General features: G+C 35.6%; 2 long non-coding RNA genes across 3 annotated transcripts in view; both read right to left on the bottom strand.

Moving 5' to 3' along the window:
- LOC106485613 (uncharacterized) overlaps nt 1-17,042 on the bottom strand; it is a 540,848-nt gene that overhangs the window by 296,683 nt on the left and 227,123 nt on the right. The window lies entirely within an intron of this gene.
- Nucleotides 10,080-12,130, bottom strand: LOC106485358 (uncharacterized). The gene is made up of 3 exons (XR_001292708.2): nt 12,046-12,130; nt 11,339-11,427; nt 10,080-10,105 (listed from the first exon to the last, which is right to left on the bottom strand). It is a non-coding gene; the product is annotated as an uncharacterized lncRNA (long non-coding RNA).

The raw sequence follows: 17,042 nt of genomic DNA, 5'->3' as shown, positions 1-17,042 counted from the left end.
AATAAAATCTTTTTTTTTTTTTTGGGGGGGGGAAGCATATAATAGACTCTTGTCTCCGATGTCAAATGAATATCCTTGAGGAACACAAGCTGTGCATGCTCATACCAGCATACTTAACACTTAACACATATTTATTGTCCCCTCCTCCCCCATCAGGGCTTTCTAGATTTTGCTTTTTTAATTCTAATTCTGATGGGAAAGTTTTAGTCCTCATTTATGAGTAGTGCTATTGGGTTTTATCTTACATATTAATTAATAAAAGAAGGATCAAACTCCTCTGCTCTGTTCTGCTCTGTCCTGCTCTCCTCTCCTCAACTTCATCATCTTCTCCCATTATGTCTTCTAAGCATAGCTACTGAATCCAGGAGGAAAAAGACCTTGGCAGTGAAGAGAAATATCTTGTTGATGCTCTCTGTCTATATGGTAGACAAGATAATCAGTAGAAGGATGTACAAAGAGAAGAAGTAGAAGGATGCAAAAAGGAAGAAAAGTATCTACAGGAAGAAGTTTTGATGTAGATGTTTTGTAACACACTCTGCAAGGTATGTGTGCTAGAGAAGAAAGATAAATGCATCTACTTTGTTCTTAAATCAAGAAGTGATGACATTTCTGATGATCTTGAGGGTGTTTTGAGCCTTAAATCTCTGTGCATTGAATAGATAATCATTACTCCTAGATCTAGACTCAGAAGACCTGAAATCTATCTGTTCCTGTACTCAATATTTTCTTTTGCTTACACATTACCTTCAAATTCTTTCACTTCTTTTTAAAACCATCTTTTACTGCTTTTAATTTTTTACATTCCCTTAAGTTTATAGTGTCTATCACATAATCATATTTTTAAATAATGCTGCAACTTAGGCTCTTGGGAGAAGTATGCAAGCCTTTTTTTTTTTCTTTTTTTTAATGAGTATGAGTCAGTGTGCTTGTATATGTGCATGTGTTTTATTTAGTGTGTTGAATTAAAATGACATTATCACAGCAGTTACAGGAGGGAGACATCTATTCTGCTCAAGCCCTTCTCCCTAAAAGGCAATGTATTGTCCTCTAAATAGAGGGTAGATCAGACAGAAAGTTATTACGTTCCATCTGAACAAAAAAACTCATACAGATTTTTTCATATAAAATGCCATTCCTGCTTTTCCTAAATATCATCTTGGTTATGTCTCAACATCCAGTCATTTGTCATCTGCAGATGATTTTATTTACATGGAGAATATAAGAGGTTTTGTTATTTGAATTAGCGCATTAAGCTACATTAATGTTTTGCTGGCAGACTATCTTTAAATTCAGCATGTTTTTTCACTGAGCTATGCCTATCAGGCACAGATTTTCCCAGGCCATTGACAGACTTTTTAAAGAGCATTATGCAGTGTTGCTTTATTTGGGGCTTCACTGTAACTGTTATGCGTTCACTTTTCCTCTGATCCAGGTACAAAACCAGTCTAAACTTCTGGAGCGTTCCTGACTCAACAAAGCATGTAAGTACATGCTTAGTTGTAAGTAGGAGCTTTGGTTATACTATTTTTAATTATCCTTAAATAAATGCTTTGATTGAACAATGAGTGTCGAATGTAAGCAGTTTGCTGGTCCTAGACCAGGGGAGCAGAACTCTGCTCTAAAATTTTACCTTCTTAAATCAAAGCGGAAATATTCAGCTGAATTCTTGATTTGTTTGTTTTTAAATGATCTCTGGATTTGTCCCATGACAAATCTTAGTAAAAGGATAGGGACAACAAAATTACTTCAAAATGCTATGGTACATTTTACCTTTAAAGTATAAAATCCTGTAAATGCAAAATGGGTTATATATCTTACATATTTGGGAGCTTACTTGTCAATTAATGTATTGCCTGCTTATTCTAAAATGAAGCATAGTCTATAATACTGCACTCCATATAAGTTTTCAGTGAAAGAGTTCAAATTGCCAAACTATAATTTAGAACATGATACTGCTGTTGTTTAATCTACTAAATTTTTCACTCAGTCAAATGCAAAACTCTTCTCCTGAGACCAATCCTCTACATAAAAAAGAGTCCCCTCAAATGACAGAAGAACTATGGCTTCCATTCAGCACTGCAATAAAATGGACAGGTGCAAATTAATGCTTAGTTGATCCAAAATGAAACAATATTTCAAAATTATTATTTTGAACTTTACATTGCACAAAAATATCTTGTATTTTGATTGTTTGTCCTGCCCTGAAGGAAATGAATTTGAAAACTGAGTGAGAATTCCACCTCGTCCTGAGTTCTAATTTTTGTTCTTCCCTGGTAAAGGCAGATCTCATGCAGGAGTTTTCCCTCTCTTGCCTTCCTCATCCATCATCAACTGTAGAAAATACAGAAGCGAACCATAACTCAAATGCCGCAGTCATTAATCACAGGCAATGCTTTAACTGAACACACATTTTGACACTTTAAGAGATAGATGGATTAACAAAATAGCTGAACTGTGATTGAAAACTACAAATCGAGAGCTCTGTAGCCCCGTAATCCCAGGATTTCACACACTGAAACGCCTTAACTTCATTAGAAATATTCACAGTTTACACTCCTGCACATGGAATAGAAAGAATTACGGAAAGTGACTGTACACTTAAAAGAAGCTTAAAGGACTGTGAGAAGAATGAAAAGCAGGAACATTTAAATATGAAAAATAGGAACATTTAAATATGTTTCTCAACAAGATTTGTTACTAAAGATTTCATGAAAGTGTTAAAAAAAAGTCCCGATAAGAGTTATTATGCTGAATTTGGAGACCAAATTCAGTCATTAAAAGATAGAGGGAGGATTTCAGTCCTGCTTTCTGTGTAAATCAGAATGTAACCTTAACTACTGAGTCACTGCTGACACCTCCATAATTTTTTAAGGATGCCAAACTCCACAGCTGCATTCACACTGAGTCTTTGTCTTCCTCCTAAATCGACAGGGTAAACTGAAGAACAGAGTGATTCTCTTTGCCATTGCATATCTCACTCCGAACTGGCTGTGGATTATTTTGATAAAAATGTCCATCTTAAGGACAATGTTTATTTTCCAGCCCATTTCCTCTGGATTTTTTTATTGATTTATAGGCTTTCTAACTGAACTTACGGCAAAGACATAGGTCATTTTATGACTTCAAGGAATATAGTTAAGGCTGTGCAATAAAATACTCTAAAATGAGACAAACCTTCTGTATCTCTGTTTTTCTTGGATTATCTCTTGCCTCGTGGGAGCCTAGTAAGAAAGCAACTTAAACACTGCATTGACTGCATATTATCACAATGCATAGGATATATTTTATTTTAAATTAAGCTGTAACAAATCCCATAGCTTACTTGATTTGGGAAAATCTTGAGGTTTGCCAATAAACTTCGCTTAGAAAGGGTGGATTCCCTTCCTTATCTAGGAGCCTGGAGCCGTATTTTTCATCATGTATATCCCAATAGCATTTGCAGTAACACATCAGGCTCTGAGCCTCAATGCGCTGGAGTGCACAACCCCTTTGGTAGATATGGGCTATGTCCAAGAAGTTCAGCGTCTAGTCGAAGCTGGTAGAACACATTTAAAGTAACAAGTCATGATTAGGAGCATAGAGAATAATGTCCCGAGATTAAGGAATGATAGATTTTTCAAATTCACAGGTCTGGATTAAGTCTGTACTTGTGGGAACTCCCTTCCAATGCGGTAGAAAGGGTTGATGTTGGCTCAGTAGGTGGCACTATTCCCTCAAAATCAATATGAAGCTGTTTCTTGGCCAGGTGTTTTGGGCGCAGAGGTAGTAAAAGAGTTTTCTGTTGATAACTGGTAAAATTTGGAGTCCAACCATTGTGATCCTTAAAGATACTGCGTGTTTAGGAAAAGATACAGAATTCTGCCTTGCTTTGCTGAGGAAATAGCAAAGCAGTACAATAATATTATTTCATTTTATTCTTTTTCTACATACGCTGTTCCTTCTCATTTCCCATCCTAAATTTGCATGCATTCTTGCATCTCTGTGGGTTGATTTGGTTGAATAATCAAGGCTGATATTTCAATTTTATTGTAAAATATCCAATTTCTTTTTTTTCCACTAAAACCTGATGTTTCCAGTCTTTAATTAACAACAAACAAAAATCCTTTATGAAGTCAGACCAAAACTCCCACAGCCTAGCAGGGTCTTGTTAAAAATAATTTGTGAAATAGAAGTAATAAAAAGATATCCATATACAACTAAGCCATCCATTACATTTCCAAAAACTTAACATCCACAAAGTACCTTAAAATGACAAATTCGCTAAGAAAGTATGATAACTGTAAATAACTGGTGAAAATATATATACTTGAAAGCATCATTGGTAGATACCAGTTGTTCCAGGACTGCCAACTTTGCATGGTTAAACTTTCATCAGGTATCTGGATTAAGTATTAGAGTTTTATTAACAAACCAAGTATTTGGAAGCACCTTTTGTAGCTTTCTTTGCAGTGCACAGTGTTTCACACTACAATCAAGTAATATTTTTAATGTTAAAAATAACATCTATAACAAGGTCTTCCTGAATGAATAGTCAGTGTACAGTGTAGTATAAACTTAAGATACCTGTTGTCCCTAACTTAATAGATACTTTCAGAACCTAAAAAGCTCAAAAAATGTATCTATTTTAATTTACAATAACTAACTTAAGCTAAAGTTTTATGTACATAATACACCTTCAGATAAAGAAAACTACAGAGGATTCTTAAATTTCTTTGAAAAATAAAATAATGAATAATTAAACCAAATAGGTGATTTCAATAGTTAAACTTTTATTTGAAGGTTACAAACAACTCAGGAAAGATTTCCCAGAAAATGCTCTCTGTAATCAACCTGTTAACACTGCTTTGCTCAGTAGAATATCCATATATCCTCTATCATTCCAGAAGAGATTAAAATTTTTAATTTGGCACATTTTTCTCTGACGTGCTTTTAAGAAAATAAAGTTGCATGATAAAATAGGAGCAACCTTGGAATGCTTGATCCTTTAATTACAACTGTTTATTTTTCCATTTTGTAATCCAAGTATTCAGGCACTTTACAGCTTACATGCAGATTTTGCTTGTAAAATAAACCATCACATGTGCAACCTATCACACTGAAAGTGAATGAAACTTTATGGTAACTTTGAGGAGTTTTTTTGTGACAGAGAAAAGCCCACAACTACGCTGGTGTTATAGATTGTTAACGGTTGCCATTTGAATTCTTCTTAATGGATAGCACCCAATAATTGTTTTGCTTTCCACTGTGCCTGCAATCCGATATCTGTAAGAAATCTTTAATCTAACAGTCATCTTAAAATTCTCACTAAAATATTAAAGAAGAGAAAGAATAATAAAGCATCTAATGTTTCTTAAAGCCATATACCTTTATTTTTAATGTCCTATATTTCAAGGTAGCTCCAGTTTACAAGTAGCATTAACTGCTTGAGCCCAGCTTTGGCTTAACTGTATAAATACGGCAAAATATGGCATGTTTCACATACATCAAGTGTGTTAAATTCATAGCTATTTATTTTTGTGACAAAATGGCAACTTCAGCCTAAGGATAGAATTTTCAAAAATTGTTCAACTCTGGCCTACCTCCCTTCCCATTAAATCAAATGGTTCTGAGCTTAATGTTTGCTAAAGAAATGTAACAAAGAACCCAGACAAACAAAATCTAATGATTTTAATTGATTTTTACTTTCCATATTAATTTTCTGAACCTCAGGTAGCTTTGTGAGGAGAAGGGAATCATTTCCCAGTTGAAAGGGGAAATTTGCCATCAGTTTTAATCTTCCAAACCACTCTTCTCATACAGTTTAGGACAGCATGGAGTGTATCTATCTCCTTGGCAATGCGCATTTACTCTCTAAAACATGTACTGTTTGGCTAATTTGAAATCCTCAGAAAATCTTTGTAAAACAAAGCAAAAACTGAGTAACATAAAAAAGAAGCAGTGTATGTCTGAGGAACAGGATATTCTATCTGTCCCATTTTTTTACTTTCATCCTGCTGTGTTTACTTATTATGTTCACTTACCATTCAATAAAGTCTCTCCTTTCTTATGTTTTCTCTAATTTTCCATCTCTCTCTGGTAATCTCTGTGATGAGTAGTTGTTACTTGCTGTTTTACTGCCACTTCTCAGCCCTGCATCTCATGGTAATGTTTGTTGCCTTTTTCCAAAAGTGTTTATGTTATCACTATCATTACGGTAATGAACTTGTTGATGTCTCTAGCTGCTATATTTCTTTCTACTTCCAAAATTCATTGAGAAGTTTCTATAGTTACTGCAAAGATTGCTTGATAATGCTGCATATATTATTTTTTCCCCACACTTCCTATTATAAAACAGTACAATACTTATAATTTTGCCAAATGGTAATAGGTTGATCTGAAATGTTTCACTCTGGGGTCTAAAATGTGCTGGTCCCTAGTCTGTGCTTGAATTCCAGAATGTTTCAGGTGCTTCCAACAGCTGTGCCAGGAGAAATATATTGTTTTGCTGGTATAGTGATTCCATTGATTTCCATTCCATTAGTTTTTACTATGAAAAGCTCTAGTATTTTCATCCTTGCCACGAGTACATGGCATCTGGCAGAGAGCTATACTTAGTGTCAGCACATATTTCGACTTTATCAGGTAAAATTTTTGAAATATCACATACAGTCTGAGCATGTTTCAGCTCTTTGTGGTTTCCATTTGGGATCAGTTTATAGATGCACTGACCCAGAGTGATTAGGCATCAAGATCTCAAGGATGAGACATGAAGCAGTTGCTTCCACTGTGTGTGTGATGAAGACTTACCTGGAAAAATGTTGAAAGGGGAAAATCTGTATATAATGCTAACCAGAGTTTTCTAAAAAAAAATAATAATAATAATAATAAAGACACACATAATTATTCAACCAAATCAAATTCTGAATGTGCAGATACTTTTGTCTCTGAAAAGAAGTTAAATGAAGAACATAGTTTCTTCTGCTCTATCATATAAAAAGCACAACATAATAAAGGAACGTTACAGGGAGGGAAACTTCACTTTGGGCTTCTGTGCTATATGTCTGATTCTTGTGGAAACTATGTTTTTTTCTCTGAAAAAGGATGGCTTTTGCTCATTTGGGGTTTTAGAAGTCTACCATATAGAAAAGTAGCCAATAGCAATTTAAAGCAAATGCTGCCTTCAAAATGAGTACTTTTGCCATTTGACCATTCCACATTACCTGCAGGGACCGAGTTCACTTTTGGGTGGACTGAGAGATGCCTGTTTTTGTTGACTACGTAAGAGAAAAAGTTATGCTCATGTTGGACCCAGTTATTCAGCTTCTACATCATCCCTCTCAAAAACCTCTCAGGTCCTCTAGGGTAACCAGAAAGGCCTATTAAATAAAAACAGTTCCTCTGCTGGCACAACAGTGCTCGGGAAATGAGTAGTCTTAGAGGGTTTCCAGGCAGCTAGCCTTGGCAGAGGAGAAAACTGGCCTTAGTCTGATTTTCATATTCCGAAAAGTAACCAAAAGTAAGTGCAGGTTCAAAAGGCACATAATGGAGAACAGTTGGGTGAAACTGTGTGCTTCCTATTACAATTCTTTCACACCAAGTGAATCCACACATTTGAAGAGGAAACTAACTGATATTTTAAGAAAATGTAACAAAATGTCTTATTTTTTCCCTCTTACTTCACAAAATTAAATTTAAATTATGTGGGGTTCCAGAAGTTGCTAAATGTAAGTACTATCTGATTAAAAAGGTCCATAATATTAAACAATCCTCTAAATTTATTTTCGCAGATTTTTTTGACCTCTTCCACATTTCTCAATAATTATTCTGACATTTCTCCATCAAAACAGAAGTGGGTAAAAAGGTATTAGACAGGGAGGAACTAAATAAACATGAAGCTGTCCATAGCCTTGGCCCACTCAGTCTATCCATGACTGGCAGAATGGACTTGCAAGTTCGTTCATCTTGTACTTTGGTTATCTATCATTATTACAGGAAATTCCCCATCAGACTGATCTGGAAAGAGATATTTTACACTTTGGTCCCTGGAATTTTGCCATATCTTCCAAATTAGACATTCAAAAATCAAAGTATGAGATTGTATTTAAATGTACCAGTTATAAATTGCTTTTTTGTAGAGTAACCAGGAATGTTAGCTATTGTATTATTCGGAACTAGCATATAATAAGCATATAATATTGTTCTCAGTAAAACAATGCCATTCATGTCTGACTGACAGTACATGTGGTTCAGTTTTGCAAACTATGGATGCTATTTTGAATTAAAAAGAGCCTGTTTCTCCATTTGCAAACATAAGTTTAGTGTCTTACAAAGGACAGGGAGACATGATTTTTTCCACCTGATGAGTGAATCAGTCCAGCTCTGACTGATATATTATGATTGTAATTTGGCTTCCATGAATTTTGGAAACTTACTCTTTTTTTCCCCAAAGAATTAATACAGTGGTAAGCACCTCTGTTTTGTGTATGCTATGTCTCTTCCCTAACTTCAAACCAACAGACAGCTGCATTCATATGCACTGGGGATTTTAAGCAGAACACTACTTAATTTTCTCAAATTTTGTACATGAGTATTATAAAAACTAATATGCTGTTGGACTGCAAAACAGAGCTATGCAATAAGCCTCTGGGAATATCTTAAAACGTCATAGACATTGACAAAAACTCAGGAGAAAACTCTGCTCCAATTGAAAATATCTTGTTGAAAACACACGTCTCATCTTATGTCTGAGGATAAAGGTCTTTGCTAAAGGGTATGTAATTTATGCACTGATTGTTACAAATAGCGTGTGTAATGCCATGTGCTGTGCTTTATAAAACTTATGCAAACTACCCGGCTATAGTAGACAGTGGAAACTCTGTTAGAATGAAATGTGCTATGAATGGAGTTCAGTGTTGGAAGCCAGTTCAAAGAACTTTATCTAAGCAAACCGGAATGGCAGATTTCCTTGTAGTTTTACAGTACTTATTAGGCATATGCCAAGCTGCTCAAGAAAACCTGTAGTACCTTTGATATGAGGTAACACAAATATCAGTCTCCTTTATTTGGGAAGGTTTAGTAGTATGAAAATATTTTTTTTGTATGCCAAACCTTTCTCTAAAACCTTTTTCCACATAATCACTCTTTGCCCTTAGGCAGAAACTTTGAATATTCCTAAATTTAAACACTCTAGTTGGCCTGTTAACAAAAGAGAAAAAATAGAAAAAAAGAGAAGTTTATCAAGTGCCCATCATTATAAGCCTTAATAAATCCTATGGAATTGCATTCTTAGAATCATTACTTCGAAAAACAACAAACAAAAAAAAAAACAAGCAAAACACTGTATCAATTGGGTTTAAAAAAAAGAAAAAGAAAACACAAACTTAATAAATCCTTTTTTTGGTGAAGTTGTTATGAACCATGACTGAATATATTTGTGGGTGATATTTACCACTTTTATATAATAATCCATGTTGAAGTGTTCCATAAGAATTAACAAATTGCCAAAACAACCTTGTAAGTAAAAAACGTCTATACTGATACTTCTGTTTCTCCCCCATGCTGAGGGGTGAACAGGGATGATTTATCCAGTCCCACACAGGGAGCAATGGCAAACTACTTTTAGACTATTGAACCTAATTCTACATTCCATCAACACACTGAATTTCCTAAAACAAAAGAGCACATCCTACCAGTATCTGCCTCCTGACTCATTGTAGGATCCACAATACATATCGCCTCTTTTGGAGCACCTGTACATCTCATCTAGAATAAATGGAAACAAACTGTGGCAATTTTAAAAGAAGTTTTGCAATTTTCTCTCCTGATCAAAGACAAATGAGGCCAGACTGGGAAGACAGCTATCTGTTAATGTGTACAGGGATCACTACCAACCAAGAGGTAAGCAATAAGCATTCTCCTCCCAGGAGAGACTGAGTGAGGTTTGTAGGTCCAAACATTAACTACAGGATTTCAGTGCTACATCTCATGTGAGTTGGATATTCCAAACATTAAAGAATGTTGAAAAATAATGTTTTAAAGGAGCCATTTCTTCACTAAGACTGTAGGAATGGTTAAACAGAATTCAGCAATTCTCTTCCCATCTTAAATCAAAACTGGATTTGTGGATCTGTGGATGAGCAAAAACAAAACAAAACAATATGTGACATCTCAGTTCTGTAGATCAGAAAATTAAGCTTACAGTCTCAATGAGTGGGACTAATATCACCTAGTTGTGGATGTCTGTCTTTGAACACATTAAGTCCAAGTTACAGTAGACTCCTTTTATAGCCTGTGGAGGGAAATGGATACCTTGAAGAGCAATCCTAACATGTCAGGTCACAAGTCCCCTTTTGAAGGTGTCTTTTTTTCTCTCCATTGATTACAAATGATGAACATAACATTTAGCTCAGACTCAGGCATCTAACTTCTGGATGCTCAAGTTAAGTCCTGAGCAGGTGAATTCTGCTCAATGTCCATATGTTTTTCCATAACATCCCTTCTTGCTTAAGTGAATTGTGCTGCCTCTGCCAGCCACCCAACAACTGTTAGTAGTAAATCTGTTTTAAACATGTAACAGATCCATGGAAGAATGATAAACACATGAAGAAATTTGCAAATAGACCTAAACAGGCCCTTATCTGTATTCTTCAGATATCAGCTACTTCCTAAGCTGGAGGAATCTCTGCACGGTATTACACAAAGACAATGCTAGCTCACCCTTCCTGTCTCAGGTGAAGAGCTAAACTTCAGAATCTGGATAATATTTTCTGGGCACATTCTAAAGGATTTGGACTCATAATTAAATAAGCCTATCTCATGATGAATTAATTCCAGTACAGTGGCCTTAGTATTTTAATATATTCCATTACCTTCTCCTTCTTAATAAATCATTTGAATCATGGAAAACTTTTGTAAGATATCTCTACAGACTCTTCAAAATAGGAAAAATGAGAAATTTTATTACTTCTATAATGTATTGTATTTTCCCATTAAGAATCACATTTTGTGATGGTAAAAGCAGACAGAACTCCTCTGAAGTCAATAGACAAGTATCAATTCATCTCTGCTCAGACTTCGGCCTCACAGTCCTAACAAAGCTCTGTAAATCATAGTGAGTAAAGCCATACTGTTTGATATGATAGTGCCCTCTTAGTATTTACATTGTCTTTCATGCAGATGTTCTTGCTCCTACAATTTAATATCAGCTCCAGTTTTCTCTCTGAGTTATTCAGGCCTTTCAGACTTAATGCAGCACAGCCCAATTGCAAACATACACATGTCTTGTAGTATATAAAAAATGTTTTATTAAGTCACGTAATGTTTGTAGACAAGCAAGCCAGTCTCTTTAAGAGCCTCATACCTGATAATTCATGCAGTCAGCACATACGCAACATCTGCTCCTGTAAAGATTTAATACCTCATCCTCACAGAATTTGGATCTCATTGTTCCTAAAGGAAGTTAAAAACAGGGAAGTAGAAAACTGTGTAAGTGCAGAAAATAAAAGCATGTGGGTTTTATAAATAACAGATCTTTGTTGGTGAACTTTACAGAGTCGGGTCTTAATTAGACCAGGCAGGTTTATAAAGCCAGAGTAACTCTTTTGTAGAACCCTTATGCAGAAGGCAGAAACACCAAGAAGTGCATCTCTTGATATATTCCCTTAGGATTTTCCTCCTTATGCAAATAAATAAATAAATAAATAAATAAATAAAATTTCCTCTATCTGCAATTTTTAGTTCCTTTAAAAAAGAGAAAAATGAGTACAGAGACCCTTGCACATTTACATTGCTTACTGACACTGTTTTTGCCACATGCACGTGGCTGCAAACCTCTCTCCTAGCTCATGCCTCTGCCATTATGTTATTTGACAACATAAAGGCAGTTGCATCCTAACCTACAGCAATTTCATCAGCACCAGTGTGCATGACACGAGAAAGTTTAGCAGTCAAGAAAGTGAGGAAAAATGATCTCTCCCAGGTCAGCTGTTCCCACTTTGTTCCTTCCCAATAAGCACATCAGAGATTTACAGAAATCATAATAACAGGTGCTGTAGAGCTGCTACTCACTGCTTTCATGGCCTGGCTTCTTAGAGGTCCACCACCTTCTTCTGTTTCTTCTGTCTCGAGGTAAGCTTGACTGATGACTAATTTCCTTCTGTTAAACAAAATTTAAATTCACTTCAGATGATTCCATTTACAAAGAGCAATGAGCAATCATGAAAGTTCAGGACCTATTGTGGAATTCCTAGTACCACATAAAAAAAAATATGAAAATGTGAAACATATTTTGCTATGTTTCCTAACGTTAAGATTCCCACAACCAGAACTTTTCAGGCTTTGCAGAACACTGTTACTCAGTAGAAAGAATTGCAATGGAAAGCCTAATTCCACAATAAAAAACTATTGCAGGCGGGTCAGATTCCTTATCCCTCATTCCATTTCTTCATCATCCCTCCTTTTGACAAGTTTCTGCAAGCTCACAAGTCTACAGCTACAGTGCTCTGTGCTTTAAACATCCTCAGAAAAAACTGGGCTCCATGCAACCAATATGTGGTTGATGATGAAGTACAATTTCAGCAGATTCATTATCAGTGGATCACTAAAAGGTGGGATACAGTGAATTAGAGTGATTTGAAAGATTGTACCTGTAAAGCCAACTGGGTTTGTTTCCATCTAATGCCTATTTTCACCTATGTTTCTACTGTCATCAGCTCTAGGTTAGTGCTGCCCTTTATTTCTGTTTTATCCAGTGGCTTGGTCTCTTGCTAAATGTATAATACTGTCGCTATACACTTATTTTGGATAACACTGCAGTGGTAAGTGGTTTGAAATTCTGAAACAGAAAGTGATCAAGATATGGACTGGACATTTCTGAAAGTATTCTGGGATCTTTGAAAGCAAACAATCAGGACAATTTGTGTGGACCTTTCATCCAAAATGCAGCAAACTGAGATCATCAACTAATGCAAATCAACAGAACCCTATTGAATTCAGTAGAGCTCTGCTGATTCACATCTGTGGACAATCTGCATAATCATGTTGTCACACATAATAGTTATATTATGTTCTCATAATTATTCCTATAGCTGGACAAAAATGGCTTTCCTGTCCCACAAAAATGTTAGTGCATTTGGAATTGTTAGAACAAGCCTAAGACTAGGGCTGTATGTATAGCATTTTTGTTTGGTTCAGATACAATTGGCAAATGAAACTAATTTTTGTCGCATTTTCAGACAATCATAACAATTTGTTTTGGGTTGAATGAAATGTTTCCTTCAACTTGAAACAAATTGTTCTGTTCAGTCTTAACCCATTTTAAATAAAAACAAATGAAAGCCAAGAGGGCTGTTCCTTAGGACACTCACTCATTAGGGTCCTATATTCCCTGTCCAGCTCTGGCAGACAGAGGCCACATGTCAGAGCCATGTGTCCTGCTCTCCCAGGAGAATCCCAATCATGTTCTGAGACTGGTGATCTCTAGCTCAGCAAACAGTTTTATACGACATATAATGATTTCATAGTTTCACTGCCCTCCTCCCTTACTCCTTGAAAAATTTCCTTATCCTGTGATGCAGGGCCTTGTATGAAGGACAGGAGACCTGAATTTTATCCCTTACTCAAAGTCAGGACCAGATGGCACATGAACACTGGGTTCCTGCATCTGAGTTCCCTAAGCACTGGATTCTTTGGCTTTTAAGAAATCAATGATATTTGTTAGAGAGTATGTAAAAAAAAAAAAAAAAAGGAGATATAGAGATATCTTGGAATCTCTACATTTCTAGCTATTTACACTATGTAACAAACAACCTCTAAAGGAAAGAGAGTTGGTCAGTGGGTCATAAAACCTACTTGTGGTGGGCAGATTCAAGTTCAAGTCTTTGTTGTCGTACTGGTTTCCTCATTTTTATACAAAGGGGAATAGCTCCATTAAAAGAGTCTTTTAAAATAAAAGGCTTCATTAAAAGAAGCTGAGCAGTTAATAGTCATCATAGACTTTATTGGATAAATATCCTTAGTGATTTGCTAGCACTTTTATAATCTGGAAAAAGAGTTCCTTACAGTATTGACACACATAGCTAAAACAGAGTCAGAATATCAACATGACTTTGCTTCAAAATCCTCTGCTATTTCCTACATATTACATTAAATCAAAGTCTGGCACAGCTGGAAAGTTTTCTGTGCCTTGTGCACTAGACAATAACTGGCCATCCATGTTTTTTTTTCCAGCAAAAAAGTAATTGGCAAACCAGGCTGGCAACCTTTCAGATCATGACAACTATCCCTAAAGGAGCAATGATCCTCATGCCTGCAATCCCAGAGAACTAGGGTAGACTTGCTGCAAAAATTCAAAAAAATCTGTGAATACTTTACGGTAATTACCAACCATTCCAGAGCTGTCTCTTGAAATGGTTCTATCATTTGGCACTTGAAGATCCCAGAAATGCCATTGCTCCTGGTCACTGAATATTAACTGGGCAAATCAGCCCTGTGGGGTCAATGAAGTCCAGCAGACAGAAAAGGATCATGTTCCTTTTTATTCTAAAACTGGTTAATGATGTTGGAATGCTTGTACAAGATCTATACTTTTAGAAGAATAAAAAAAATGAACAGAAAGATTTTCTTAAAACAGCTGAATTAGAGGATAGGGGGAAAAAAAGGAGGAAAAAAAACCCCACAAAGCTTGGGATGCTCAGTTCCTATTGCTCCCTGATTGCTATGCTGATATCTCTTAATTCTCTACAAAATTGTTCCAGAAGGCAGTGCTGAGCATACCTGGAGTTAAGACCCATTACAGTGACTCCCTCCCGGAACCCTGGCTCTCCGTGAGGTCACATGCCCTCTTTAAAGCAGCAGCGTTCAAGCTGACACACCAAGATAGGCAGTAAATGCACCGTTTTCTGCCATAGCCATGGCTTAATTACAAGAGGAGAAAAGAATTTAAATTTTTTAGAAAAATCTTTATATGAGCCTTACTGATTTCCCTTCTTGATGTTATCATAATATTTTGATTGAACTCCCAGTTCTCACATTCTTTCCTCTCTATTTCATCAGTGCTATGCGATACACTGGCATTTTCTCTGCTGAGAGAAGCGTCAGCTTGCCTGCTTGAAGAACTTTGTGAAACTGAGTTAGTGCTGATTGATCTCACGCTTCATTGTTTGAAAAAATACTGAGCTTTCCCAAAATGGGAAAACTGGATTTTGTCTTTGAAGTTTGATTCTCCTATTTGCCTGAGGCTCAAAGCCTACTGGTTTTAAGGCACAATATGACATGAATAGTTTTAAAGCTATTAAGAGAGGAAGTATGTATAGACTAATGCTGCAGAGGGAATTAAAAAGTGTTTGCTTTATACCTGGGATTAGATTCATATTAGGTAATTTTAGCTTTCAAATTCTAGGATGGCTGTTTAAGTTTGCTGAACAGTCTGCAGTGCAACAGATTGGCACCACTGGGGGTGAGCCATTCTCCTTGTATCAGACTACTCACTTTAGATATCTCTTTTTCAGGCAAGTATAGCTTGATGTTTTAGATGATTTCTGTATATACTTTGTATTTTTAACAACTATTGCCCTCAACAGATGCTTATAGAAAACAGTTTTATAAAAATAATATATTAAGAATGAATTAAGAATCTTGAAACAATGCTGTGGATGCTTAACTGTGACTGTAAAAACTTCTAGTGACAGATCAGCTTCTTCTAAGACCTTTATGAATATCAGTCATCTTAAAGTGTTTTTTGACTTTATAAGTAGAATTTTCATAATATACTTAAGTTGACTTTGATGTTTATAATTTCATATCATAATTCATTTCATAATTTCAATCCATAAGTTATGGAACACTCAGTGAATTTACTCATTTAATCAGCAGCTGGAAATCTATATACTGTTCAGCGTGTGTGTGCATGTCTGGCTTTTCACATCTATAACCTGCTACATATTTTTATATACATTCTTCTTATATGAAAAGTAAATGACACAGTGACCACTTTTCTTTGATTCTAACTGCTGCAGAAGTTTGGAAGGAGATTAATTTCTGTTTAATTTCTCTAATGTTGTGATCCACTATTCCAGCTTCATCTATAAGAAATGAAAAGCAAGATCATTTAATGCGTGTTGCAAATTTTTTGGTGATAGCCTTCGGATTGAGCTCAGGGAAAGTGTTTTGCCTTCCAGTGTGTTACAGGAACTTTAATATTAGGAATACTTTGGATGCATGGTGTTCTAAGATTATAAGGACTGCAATATAATCATAGCATTTTTTCCTTCTGACTGTATTTACTTAGGTATGTGGTGCTTAAGGAGAATGGTCCTTGGAGGCATTTGCTGATATCTGGAGTTACTGCTCTTTTGAACTCTGCCCTTGTTGGAATACGTGCATTTGAATTACAGTAGCAGTAGCTAACTATAGCACAGCTGATAACTCACTGATTTGAAAATACCATAATGTTCCAGATTTTGTAGTAGTAACACAAAAGACAATTACAGGCAGTCAGTGGTGTCTTTGCCTCTCTGCTATTTAGGCCAATAGATTGTGAGAAATGGATGAGGAGAAATAGCTATTTCATTATAATTGACCTTAAGAAATCTTTAAAATGGGGAAAGAGTATGGATATAAATACTTCCCAGGAAAATAGAATTTGTAATAAATAAATAAATAAATAAATCATATTGCTCAGAATGTTTCATTTAATCTTAAGCTTTTGCAGCTTTGGGGAAAATTAATTTTGACTTGGGCATTTTGACCTGTAATTTTATACAGTCACCACTCCTACTTGATCGTAATTTGTGAAGAAAAATAGAATGGGGTTACTTGCAGTTTGATTTTTCCCTCATGCTGTAGTTTAAGAGCCCCTCTCCTCTATTTGAAATGAAAACTTTGCAGTACCAGTTTAACATATTCTCAATATTCTTCAGTAATTGGCACTGAGACTCAGCTCTGGGGAGTTCACTATGGTGAACTATGTTTCTAATCTGTTACAGTTATACATTTCACTATGATACAATGTATTATAAAAAAATTACAATTTAATATGGGGAGGGAAAATTTTTTTTAAAAAAGAT

This window comes from Apteryx mantelli, chromosome 1 (assembly GCF_036417845.1).
Source record: "Apteryx mantelli isolate bAptMan1 chromosome 1, bAptMan1.hap1, whole genome shotgun sequence".
Taxonomy (NCBI): Eukaryota; Metazoa; Chordata; class Aves; order Apterygiformes; family Apterygidae; genus Apteryx; species Apteryx mantelli.
This window is presented reverse-complemented; position numbering and strand designations above follow the sequence as displayed.